Source organism: Desmodus rotundus, chromosome 6 (assembly GCF_022682495.2).
Source record: "Desmodus rotundus isolate HL8 chromosome 6, HLdesRot8A.1, whole genome shotgun sequence".
NCBI classification, from domain to species: Eukaryota; Metazoa; Chordata; class Mammalia; order Chiroptera; family Phyllostomidae; genus Desmodus; species Desmodus rotundus.
Window position 1 is genome coordinate 59,328,488 of NC_071392.1, and position 12,540 is coordinate 59,341,027.

The window sequence follows — 12,540 nt, forward strand, 5'->3', positions numbered from 1 at the left end:
CTTTCAAAAGTGGCAGAAAGTGAACCATTGACAGATGCTTGTCTACATGGAGTAGGTGTAGGTGGTTGTGAAGATATTGGAGGCCTAGCAGGTTTAAAACCACCATTTGAGAGTGATAGAGAATTATTTCCATTGACCCTCCTATTTTCACCATACCCTGCGTCCTCAGGTTTGTCTGATCCATTTGTGTTCACTCTTGTTTTATCCTTGGGTCTAGAGCCATCATTTTTCTGTGAAGCATTTTCTGAACATGTAGTTTCACCATTGATAACAACTTCAGACTAATTGCAGCCCATCAAGACACACTGACAAGTCTCTTATTGTTTCTGTTGGCTCTCTGTCACCTACAAACTGTAAAATCACAACTATTTCCTCAAGTTTCATATTGTTTGACTTTAATGTTACATAGATATCTAATGCAGCAGTTCCCAAGAAAACATCAGATTTCAGTGTCTGGTGTCTCCATACACAAAAATGTAATTTACTCATGGGGATGACGATAACTGTAAAGGGTTGCTTCCATTTGGGACTGCTCATAGTGTTACATTTTTCTGTCTTCTTTGTCCATCTACTGTGACTTCTGTGGGGAACCGTTCCAAGTGTGGGAAATGTGGCTCAGCCCCCACCCGGAAAAGCCAGTAGGAAGCAAGGTTGGCGGGCAGGACCCACGTCCATGGATAGGTTCTCCAGTGGGAAATCAGGCCTGCATTGTACCTTGACTGCTATGAGACTTGCTCTTGCTAAAACTCCCTCACCCTGAATTGAGGCAGCAAATGTTTACTGAGTATCTTCATCTTCCTAAAATCTGTGCTAAACCACCCAATTAGGGAGGGTGAGCAGTTTCTCCCTTGAGCTGTAACATCCTTGTCTTTGAAGTAATTAGCAGTATTCTGTCCTTTGTTGTCCTTAAAAGGTATTCACCTGTGATGAACCTGTGCATAGTAAATGAGGACCATCTTCCATGTAATATGCCCAGAAAAACAATAAAAGCCTGTCCAGGCGGGGGTTGGCTCTCTCTCTTGGGCCCTCTCTCTAACTTGGAGAGCGGCCACACAGCCCCTTTTCCTCCACAGGATTTCTGTAGTCCGTGTGTATTTGTATATTGCGGCCACAACACCGGATCCTGCAGGCCGGGATCTGTGTCAGACTTCCACATAAGGACTTGGTCCAAACCAATTCTTTTTATTTTCTTTAAGTTTTGCTGAAATGACAGTGATCTGAAGTTGTGATTTCATGGTCAGGCTACCAATTGAACCAAGATGTGATCCACTGTCAGACATACCACCAATAGGATGGCAACCTGTTCATGTCACGAGTTACTTCTTTGGGTTAAGGTCCTGGCTCCAAAGGCCACTGTTAAATGCATGTTACTGGGACTTGGGGTGGTGGCAACTCTTTAGTCCCTAGACTAAGCCGCTGATTTTATATTTTTATGATGTTATTAATTTGAATTTTATTTTGATTTTAGTTGTAGTGAAGCTACCAAATTATGTTACATTTTTCCCAATAAAATACTTTATTTTGCTATTGAAACCATTTGGGGTTCTAATGTGGAAAGCATTCTTGAGACAGCCCACTAATATTTATTGAATGTCTATTGTGTTATATGATTTATCTTGGGTGTTCAGGAATAATATAAAACAAAACAGACAATTTTTGTGCTTTTAAAACTATTGATATTAGTTTGACCTGAATAATTTGTGACTATAAAGCAAAAGTTAAAACTCCTTTTACACAGGGCCAACATTCAGTCACATGTGTGGACCCTAAGAAAGAATATATCTACCAAGAAGGTCTCCCCATGACTAAGTGGGCTCAAATTTATTTATTTATTTATATATTTATGCATTTTTCATTAGAGGAAGAAAATTTGTTTTTGTTTTTTGTTTTTTTTTTAGCCAGATATTTAGCTTTATTAAAATAAAATTTCCATATTTTTCTTTTTTTTTAAAAATTTTTATTGTTATTCAATTACAGTTGTATGCCTTTTCTCCCCATCCCTCCACCCCACCCCAGGTGAACCTACCTCCCTCCCCCACCTCCACCCTCCCCTTGGTTTTGTCCATGTGTCCTTTATAGTAGTTCCTGTAATCCCCTCTTCCCACGGTCACCGCCTCCCCCCGCCCCCCGCCCTGGCTATTGTTAGATTGTTCTTAACTTCAATGTCTCTGGTTATATTTTGTTTGCTTTTTTCTCTTGTTGATTATGTTCCAGTTAAAGGTGAGATCATATGGTATTTGTCCCTCACCGCCTGGCTTATTTCACTTAGCATAATGCTCTCCAGCTTCATCCATGCTCTTGCAAAGGGTATAAGCTCCTTCTTTCTCTCTGCTGCGTAGAATTCCATTGTGTAAATATACCATAGTTTTTGGATCCACTCATTTGCTGATGGGCACTTAGGTTGCTTCCAGTACGTGGCTAATGTAAATTGTGCTGCTATGAACATTGGGGTGCACAGGTTCTTTTGGATTGGTGTTTTGGTGTTCTTAGGGTATAATCCCAGCAGCGGAATTGCTGGGTCAAAGGGCACTTCCATTTTTAGTTTTCTGAGGAAATTCCATATTGTTTTCCACAGTGGCCTCACCGGTCTGCATTCCCACCAACAGTGCACTAGGGTTCCCTTTTCTCCGCATCCTCTCCAACGTTTGTTTGTTGATTTGTTTATGTTGGCCACTGACTGGTGTGGAATGATACCTCATTGTGGTTTTAATTTGCATCTCTCTGATGGCTAGTGATGCTGAGCGTCTTTTCATATGTCTCTGGGCCCTCTGTATGTCTTCCTTGGAGAAATGTCTCTTCAAGTCCTTTGCCCATTTTTTAATTGGATGGTTTGTCTTCCTGGAGTGGAGTTGTGTGAGTTCTTTATATATTTTGGAGATCAGGCCCTTGTCTGAGGTATCATTGGCAAATATGTTTTCCCATACCGTTGGTTCTCTTTGTAATTTGGTGCTGTTTTCTTTAGCCATGCAGAGCTTTTTACTTTGATGAGCTCCCATTTGTTTATTCTTTCCTTTATGTCCCTTGCTTTAGGGGATGTGTCTGTGAGGATGTTGCTGCGTGGAATGTCTGAGATTTTCCTGCCAATGTTTTCCTCAAGGACTTTTATGGTGTTACGACTTATATTTAAGTCTTTTATCCATCTTGAGCTTATTTTCGTGTATGGCGTAAGTTGGTGATCGAGTTTCATTTTTTTGCACGTAGCTGTCCAGATCTTCCAACACCATCTGTTGAAGAGGCTGTTTTTGCTCCATTTTATGCTCCTGCCTCCTTTGTCAAATATTAATTGACCGTAAAGACTTGAGTTTATTTCTGGGCTCTCTGTTTTTTCCATTGGTCTATGTGCCTGTTTTTATGCCAGTACCAGGCTGTTTTGCCGACAGTGGCCTTGTAATACAGTTTGATATCAGGTATTGTGATCCCTCCTGCTTTGTTCTTCTTTCTCAAAATTGCTGCAGCTATTCGGGGTCGTTTATGCTTCCATATGAATTTCTGAAATATTTGTTCTATACTGGTGAAATATGTCATGGGTACTCTAATAGAGATTGCATTGAATCTATAAATTGCTTTGGGTAGTATGGCCATTTTGATGATGTTAATTCTTCCAATCCATGAACATGGTACATGCTTCCATTTGTTTGTGTCTTCCTGAATTTCTTTCTTCAGTGTTGTGTAGTTTTCTGAGTACAGGTCTTTTACCTCCTTGGTTAGGTTTATTCCTAGGTACTTTATTTTTCTTGTTGCTATATCGAATGGGATTTTTTTCCTGATTTCTGTTTCTGCAGTTTCAATGCTGGTGTACAGGAATGCCTTTGATTTCTGGGTATTGACTCTGTATCCAGCTGTTTTGCCAAATTCATTTATTAGGCCGAGTAGTTTTTTGGTGGAGTCTATAGGGTTTTCCATGTACACTATCATGTCGTCTGCAAACAGTGACAGTTTCATTTCCTCCTTTCCAATTTGGATGCCTTTTATTGCTTTTTCTTGTCTGATTGCTGTGGCTAGGACTTCCAATACTATGTTGAATAGGAGTGGTGAGAGAGGGCATCCTTGTCTTGTTCCTGATCTTAGTGGGAAAGCTCTAAGTTTTTGTCCATTGAGTGTGATGTTGGCTGTAGGTCTCTCATATATGGCCTTTATTATGTTGAGGACTGCTCCCTTTATTCCCACATTGCTGAGTGTTTTTATCAGAAATGGGTGCTGTATCTTATCGAACGCTTTTTCCGCATCTATTGATATGATCATGTGATTTTTGTCTTCGCTGTTGTTGATGTGATGTATTATGTTTATTGATTTGCGAATATAGTAGCATCCTTGCATCCCTGGGATGAATCCCACTTGGTCATGGTGGATGATCTTTTTAATGTATTGCTGGATGCGGTTTGCCAATATTTTGTTGAGGATTTTAGTGTCTATGTTCATCAGAGATATTGGCCTGAAGTTTTCTTTCCTCGTTGTGTCTTTATCTGGTTTTGGGATTAGGATGATGCTGGCTTCATAAAAAGAGTTTGGGAGTCTTCCATCAGTTTGGATTTTTTCGAATAGTCTGTGAAGGATAGGGGTTAGCTCTTCCTTAAATGCTTTGTAGAAATATCCTGTGAAACCATCTGGTCCAGGGCTTTTGTGTGATGGGAGTTTTTTGATGACTGCTTCAATTTCCTTTGCTGATATTGGTCTGTTCAGGTTTTCTGCTTCTTCTTCATTCAGTTTTGGAAGATTATATTTTTCTAGAAATGTGTCCATTTCATCTAGGTTTTCAAATTTCTTAGCATACAGTTCTTCATAGTAATTTCTTACGATCCTTTGTATTTCTGTGGTATCAGTTGTAATCTCTCCACTTTCATTTCTAATTCTGTTTATTTGGATCCTCTCTCTTTTTTTCTTGATGAGCCTACTTAAAGGCTTGTCGATTTTGTTTATCTTTTCAAAGAACCAGCTCCTGGATTCATTGATCCTTAGAATTGTGGTTTTAGTCTCTATGTCATTTAGTTCTGCTCTGATCTTGGTTATTTCCTTCCTTCTGCTTGCTCTGGGCTGTCTTTGTTGTTGTTCCTCCAGTTCTTGTAGGCATAGGGTTAGGTTGTTTGTTTGAACTGTCTCTAACTTCTTAAGGTAGGCCTGTATTGCTATGAACTTCCCTCTCAGGACTGCCTTTGCTGTGTCCCATAGGTTTTGGGTTGTTGTGAGTTCGTTTTCATTTGTTTCCAGGAAGGTTTTGATTTCTTCCCTAATCTCGTTCTTGACCCATTCATTGTTTAATAGCATGCTATTCAGTCTCCATGATTTTGAGTGTTTTGGGTTTTTACCCTTGGGGTTGGTTTCTAGTTTCATACCCTTGTGGTCAGAGAAGATGCTTGATATGATTTCAATTTTCTAGAATTTGTTGAGGCTTGCTTTGTGTCCTATCATGTGGTCTATCTTTGAAAAAGTTCCATGGACACTTGAAAAGAATGTGTATTTTGCTTCTTTGGGATGAAAAGCTCTGTATATATCAGTTAAGTCCATTTCCTGTAGGGTATTGTTAAGTGACACAATATCTTTGTTGATCTTTTGTTTGGAAGACCTGTCCATTTTTGATAGTGGGGTGTTAAAGTCCCCTACTATAATTGTGTTGCTGTCAATATCTTTCTTGAAATCCTCCAAGATTTTCTTTATGTATTTGGGTGCTCCTATGTTGGGTGCATATATATTTACAATGTTTATGTCTTCTTGGTGGATTCTTCCTTTGAGTATTATGAAGTGATCTTCTGGGTCTCTCTTTATGGCCCTTCTTTGGAAGTCTTTTTTGTCTGATATGAGTATTGCTACCCCTGCTTTTTTTTCCTGTCCGTTTGCTTGGAAAATTTGTTTCCAGCCCTTAACTTTCAGTCTGTGTAAGTCTTTTGTCATGAGATGGGTCTCTTGTAGGCAGCATATGTGTGGGTCATGTTTTCTTATCCATTCAGCTATTCTATGTCTTTTGATTGGAGCATTTAATCCATTTATGTTTAAGGTTATTATCTCGATAGGTAGTTATTCATTGCCATTATTTCCTACCTGTGTTCCTCTGTCTTTCTCTTTTCCTTCCTTTCCTTAAAGCAGTCCCTTTAGCATCTCTTGCAGAACTGGTTTGGTGGAGCTGTATTCTTTTAGACTTCTTTTGTCTGGGAAACTCTTTATTTGGCCTTCTCTCTTGATTGAGAGCCTTGCTGGGTAAAGCAGTCTTGGTTGCAGGCCTCTAGTTCTCCTTACTTGGAATAGTTTTTGCCATTCTCTTCTGGCTTGGAGCATTTCTGTTGAGAAGTCAGTTGCTAACCTTATTGGGGCTCCCTTGTATGTTACTTCCTGTTTCTCCCTTGCTGCCTTTAAGATCCTCTGTTTGTCTTGGAAATTTGCCATTTTAATGATGATGTGTCTTGCAGTGGGCCTCTTTGGGTTCCTCTTGCTTGGGACTCTCTGTGATTCCTGGATTTGGGTGACTTTTTCTCTCCTCAGATTAGGGAAATTTCCCATCATTACTTTTTCAAACAGGTTTTCTATCCCTTGCTCTTCTTCTTCTCCTTGTGGTATGCCTATTATACGGATATTGTTACGTTTCATGTTGTCCTGCATTTCCCTTTATCCCTCTTCATTCTTTCTGAGCCTGTTTTCCTTTCCTTGCTCTTTCTGGGTGTTTTTTCTACTTTGTCCTCCAGCTTGCTGATCCAATCCTCTGCTTCATCAAGTCTGCTTTTCATTCCTTCTACTGTGTTCTTCAATTCAGAAATTGTATTCTCCATTTCCGCTTGGCTCTTGTTGATATTTTCTATTTCCTTTTTCATGTTGATATAGTTTGCAGGGAGTTCATTGTAGTTTCCCTGTAGTTTCTGGTAGTTCTCTTTGAGCTCAGAGAGCTCAGTGAGCTTCCTGATGACCATTGTTTTGAACTCAGTATCTGATAGTTGACTTGCCTCTTTTTCAGTTAGCATTCTTTCTGAGACTTCCTCCTTTCCTTTCATTTGGGAATTGTTTCTTTGTCTTCCCATTGTTTGTGAGACTCTTCCTGTTGGCCTCTGCTTCTTAAATTGCTCTATTCTGACTCCCTGGGTTTATGGTATGAACTTCTATGGTAGAATGCCAATGGGATTCGGTGGTGCTGTCTCTTTAATCTCCTGTGCTCACTGGTCTTGCGCTGACGTTTATGGGTTTAACACGGTCTAACTCTAGTCTTTTCAGCACTCCAGGTTTTGTTGTCTCACCTGTGGGAAAAAGAGAAAGGGGGGAAGAAAAAAAAGAGAAAAAAAAAGAAGGGAAGGAGGGAAAAAGGAAATAGAAAAGGAGGAAAGGAAGGAAGGAGGGAAGAAGGAATAAAGAAAGATCGGAGGCAGTATAAGAAGGAATTTTAACAAAAATTAAAACATAGAAGCAGATAAAAGAAGGCAGGAAGAAGACATAAAATTGGTAAAGGATGGGAGGAAGAAGGAATGAAAAAAAAAAAAGAGAGAGGAAGAAGGAATTCAGGGGGAAATGAGGAAAGGAAAAAAAAAAATCTTCTCCTGGCTTTAAACTGGTCAGGTTAGTTCTGCTGGTCGTCCTGTCTGTGCAACGGGAGGGGGTGGTTGGAAGGATTGGTTTCACTTTTCTCCCTTCCTTGGCCACACTCTTCGCTGTTGTTCTGCCTGCAGTCTCTCCTAACCCTGCAGCTCCCCTCTGCTGGGTGTTCTGCCTTTGTCCTAGAGAGCTAGTAGGCCCTGCAGGGCTCTGTGCGCAGGTGTTAGGTAGGTGTTGTAGGCGCGGTCCCTGGCAGGCAATCAGGCCATTGATCAGCCAATCCAGCCACTTGGGCTTGGGACAGGCGCTCGTGCAGCCAGCGGATCCAGCTGCTTTGTGCTTGGGGGGCCGATCCAGCCACCCTGGGCTTGAGTCTCTCCGGCGGGCGGGGCGCCCTGGTACTGAATCCCGCGGCACTGGTGTCGGAGGTTTTGGGCCTGTGGGTGGAGCAGCTAGCCTCTGCTCCAGATGCTCTGGGAGGTTTCAGGTGTGGGCGCCCCTCCGGGGTTTTATGTGTGTGCCCCCAGTTCGCTAATCTGCGTTGCGTAACCGGGCCTCAGGTGAGCGCCTTGGCTCCGGGGCTGCTTATCCTACGCTCACAGTCCAGGGGCGGAGGGGGGAGGGGTGCCAGGGGCCGCAGCTGCTGCTGGGAGTTCTCTAACTAGCCCCTGAGTGTCTCTATTTTCTTTTTCTTTTTGAGAAATTCCTCCTATTCAAGCCCCCCTGGTCCAATCAAGCACCTGGCTGCTCACAGCTCAGCCTTGCTCTCTCCCAAGACTCCTGCAGCAGCCCCTGCGCCTGGGCTGGCACTTCTGCTGCCCTTGTAAGGCGGGGTCCCGGGTCCCGGGTCCCGGGGACCTTATTGTCCTTAAGCACTCTTCTTACCGTCAGATCTTTCAATGTCCTCTATCTTTGGTCTCTGATCTTTATATATGCTGGAATACTGTTGGCTATTCGCTCTGCTCCTCAGATCAGCTAGGTATTTCCCTGGGGTTGAGGGGAAGTGGACTCCGCTCCCACCTATGTTGCCGCCATCTTCCGCGTACCAGAAAATTTGTTTTTTCCACAGAAAAATCTAAATCCTTAAGAAATATTTACTCTTTAAAAAATTTTTAATCATTTTTTTCCATTACAATTGACATACATTAGTTTCAGGTGTACACCACAGTGATTAGACCTTACATAACTTATTAAGTGATCACCTGATAAATTTCACACCCATCTGACATCATGACAGTTATTGGAATATTATCGATGATATTCCCTATGCTATATTTTACATCCTCATGATGATTCTGTAACAACAAATTTGTACTTCTTAATCCTTTCACCATTTTTACCCATCCCCCTAGCCTCTTCCCATTTGGCAACTATCAAAATGTCTTCTGTATCTATGAATCTGTTTCTGTTCTGCTTGTTTCTTTGTTTTTTTTTAAGATTCAATTGTTGATAGATATGCATTTAATGCTATTTAATATTCAAATTTTGATTTTTTTTCCTTTTTCTTAAAGAAAACCCTTTAACATTTCCTATAGTACTGATTTGGTGGTGATAAAGTCCTTTAGCTTTTTCTTGTTTGGGAAGCTCTTTATCTGTCCTTTAATTCTAAATAATAGCTTTGCTGGGTAGAGTAATCTTAGTTGTAGGTCCTTGCTTCTCATTATTTAAATATTTCTTGCTAATTCCTTCTGGTCTGCAAAGTTTCTGTTGAGAAATTAGCTGACAGTCCTATAGGAGCTCTCTTGCAGATAACTAACTTCTTTTCTCATGTTGATTTTAAGATTCTCTCTTTGTCTTTAACCTGTTGTATTTTAATTATGATTTGTCTTGGTGTTGGCCTCTTTTGGCTCACTTTCTGGGGACTCTCTGTGCTTCCCAAACTTAAGTGTTTATTTCCTTCTTCAGGTTAGGAAAGCTTTATGTCATTATTTTTTCAAATAGGTCTTCAATTTCTTGCTCTCTCATCTCCTGGCATCCCCATGATGCCAATGTGGTGCACTTTACGTTGTCCCAGGGTGTCCTTACACTATCCTCATTTTTTAAATATATTTTTCCTTTTTGCTCTTCTGATTGGGTGGTTTTTGCATCCATATATTCCAAATCTCTAGCTTGATTCTTACTTCATCTATTCTAGTGTCGATTCCCTGTAAATTATTATTTATTTTAGTGTATCTTTCATTTCTTACTGGTCCTTTTTTATGCTATTGATGTTCTCACTATGTTCATTGAGCATCCTTATAATCAGTGTTTCGAATTCTGCATCTAGTAGATTGCTTGTCTCCATTTTCTGTAACTCTTTTTTTGGAGTTGTGTTCTGTTCTTTCATTTGGGTCACATTTCTTTATCTCATTTTGGCAGCCTCCCTGTGTTTGTGTCTATGTATTAGGTAGAGCTATCATGTCTCCCATGCTTGGTACAGTGGCCTAACATAGTAGATGTTCTTTGGGTCCAGTGTCACCTCCTTCCTGATCACCAAGCTGTACATTCCAGATGCACTCTGGACCACCCCCACACCATGTGGGCTGTGTACACCCTCCTCTTGTAGTTGAGCTTTAATTGCTATTGGCATATCAATAGGAGGGTTTAACACACTGGTCAATCAGCTGCAGGGACTGGCTGTGACCACTGACCTCTGACCACTGGGGAAGAGTAGCCGTGTATGGGCCCACCCCACAATGCAAGACTTAATTCAGCAGGGTTCTGGTGCCCACTGACAGTGCCTGCATCTTGAGTGTTGCTTGAGAAAGTGGTTGGGTGGTGATGCTTTAATGTGATCTGAAGCTGTCCACTGGGTGCTCTGTCTCTGGGGCCTCCTGTTTCAAAACAGGGTCCTCTCATAAAAACTAGACTTTAGGGAAAAGCTTGCACTAAACTCTTTGCTTGCACTGTTCCTGGCATCTGATCCAGCCCTTATAAAGGACTTCCTGGAACCCTAATTCAACCAATAGAACTAAGGCTTTCCCTGACCAATCAGAGCTGTGCACCTGTATACCCATCAGCATCTGCACTGACCAATCAGAGCAGGTCTATTCTGACCAATCAAGACATTGCTTTTTGGTCCAATCAAATTGTATTTGTAGTCCTCATTTGCATTAAGAAACTAATTAGAGGCTAAGGGTCAGGACCTCTGACTCAGAGAGGGTAATTTCCCTTTTCACCAAGACTGTTTTCCTGGCTGGAGCTGAAACACAAAGGACATTTCATGGAACTAGAGCAGAGCAGAGCAGGTGGAACAGAGTAGGACTATGTAGAACTGTCTAGCTGGAGAAGGGCCTTGCCCCAGGGCCATTGACCACCCCAGACTCCTCCCTACTTTCTGGAAACCTTATCTTTCATCCTTCTCCCTAGACCCAGTCTCAAGAGTCCAATCATAATTTGTAGTTCCATTTGGAGGTTCTGTTTTTTAGTTTAGGGTGCAGGTCCAAAGTCATATTAGCATTCTTTAACCTTTGGTGGAAAGGGAAAGCATGCTCTCAGAGCCAGAGGAAAGCTGACTTATATAGAGAGAAGTCTCCTCCCCTGGTCCCTAACTGGTCCATCCTCATGCAGATGAAGACTCCAAATCCTTAGTTTGATTGATACAAAAGGAACTGTCCTGATTGGTCAGAATGGAGCCACTCTAATTGGTCAGGGAAGAAACTGATGGGGATATAGCTGCCCAACTACAACTGGACAAGGGAAGTCCAATTGGTTGAAATAGGATTCCAGGTACTCCTTTATAAGGCTGGCTCAGATGCAGAAACACAGTGCAGGAAGGCAGTTCAGTGCAGAGGTAGGTAGTTCAGTATAGGCTTCTGATGCATTTCATGAAAGGCCCCTGTGTAGAAATGGCTGCAAGACTCTGCTTGCTTTTTTTTTTTTAAGTTGGCTAGTTGGGTTTGGTTTTGCTTTATTGTTGTTGCTGTTGTTTTTAAATTTGAGCTTAGTTGGCCACCTGAGACCCTTCTTAATAGGTATCTTCTTTCTCAGGGTCTACCATATTCACTTTACAAAAGATTTCTAGAAGCCAGGCATTGTGCTAGAAGCTGGGAATACACAACAAATTAATGATTCAATCCCTGTCCCCTTAGAGCTTAGAATCCTGAGCCATGATGGTGTTAAGGCTGGCTGAGATAGATAGGAAAACAGAAATTCAAATACAGAGTGGTATGCATCTGATAGGAGATATAAAGAATGCTGTGTGAGCATACAGTAGGCTATGTAACTCAGACAGGAAGGGTCAGGGAAGACATCCTAAAGAAGTGCTGATTAAACCTAAGAAGGTAGGAATAAGGCACATGAACTTGACAAAACTATGCCAGGCAGAGGAAAATGCACGCAGAGCAGGGGAAGTGGGAAAAATCAGATTGAGGGAAGCAACATACATGGTGCTTTCTAGGAAGTGAAATACTTGATATGGCCAAAGATTAGAGTGCAAGGTGGGTTGAGGTTCATGGATATAGATGAGAGTAGAGAAATAGAGGAGGAAAGAAGGGTAGATTAAACTGTACCAAAGCTTGTAAAAGAATCCATAAATACAATAAATCTATTAAAGAGTTTGAGATGAAATATAACTGGATCATTGTGTTTTAAGTTCAGCATGGTTGTTATGTTTAAAAAAGATTGCAGAGAGTTAAGATGGGAGGACAGAAGACCAGCTAGGGAGTTGCTGTGGATTTCATCAACATCATTATAGTGGTCTGAATAGGACCATTAGTATGGAGATAAGTGGGTGGATCCTAGGCAAAATTTGGAGGTGGATTCCATAGTACTCAGAGAAGAACTGGATATGGAATGTGAGAGGAAGTTGCTATACATCCTTTCAAGTATCTGTCTTTGCCACTGGGAAGTTAGTGTCTATTAACTGAGTCTCACCAGTAGTGCCACAAAAAACTGAGCACATGAAACTGTGAGGTGGCTTGTTCCTGGACATTGCCAGGCTGACATCTATTAGTGTGTAGGCTGTTTACTCTGAGTGGGAGAGGCAGGGTTATTATTTGTTCTTAATCTTTCTTGAGACAATATCTAAATAATACTTGTTCAGTACAGAAAATG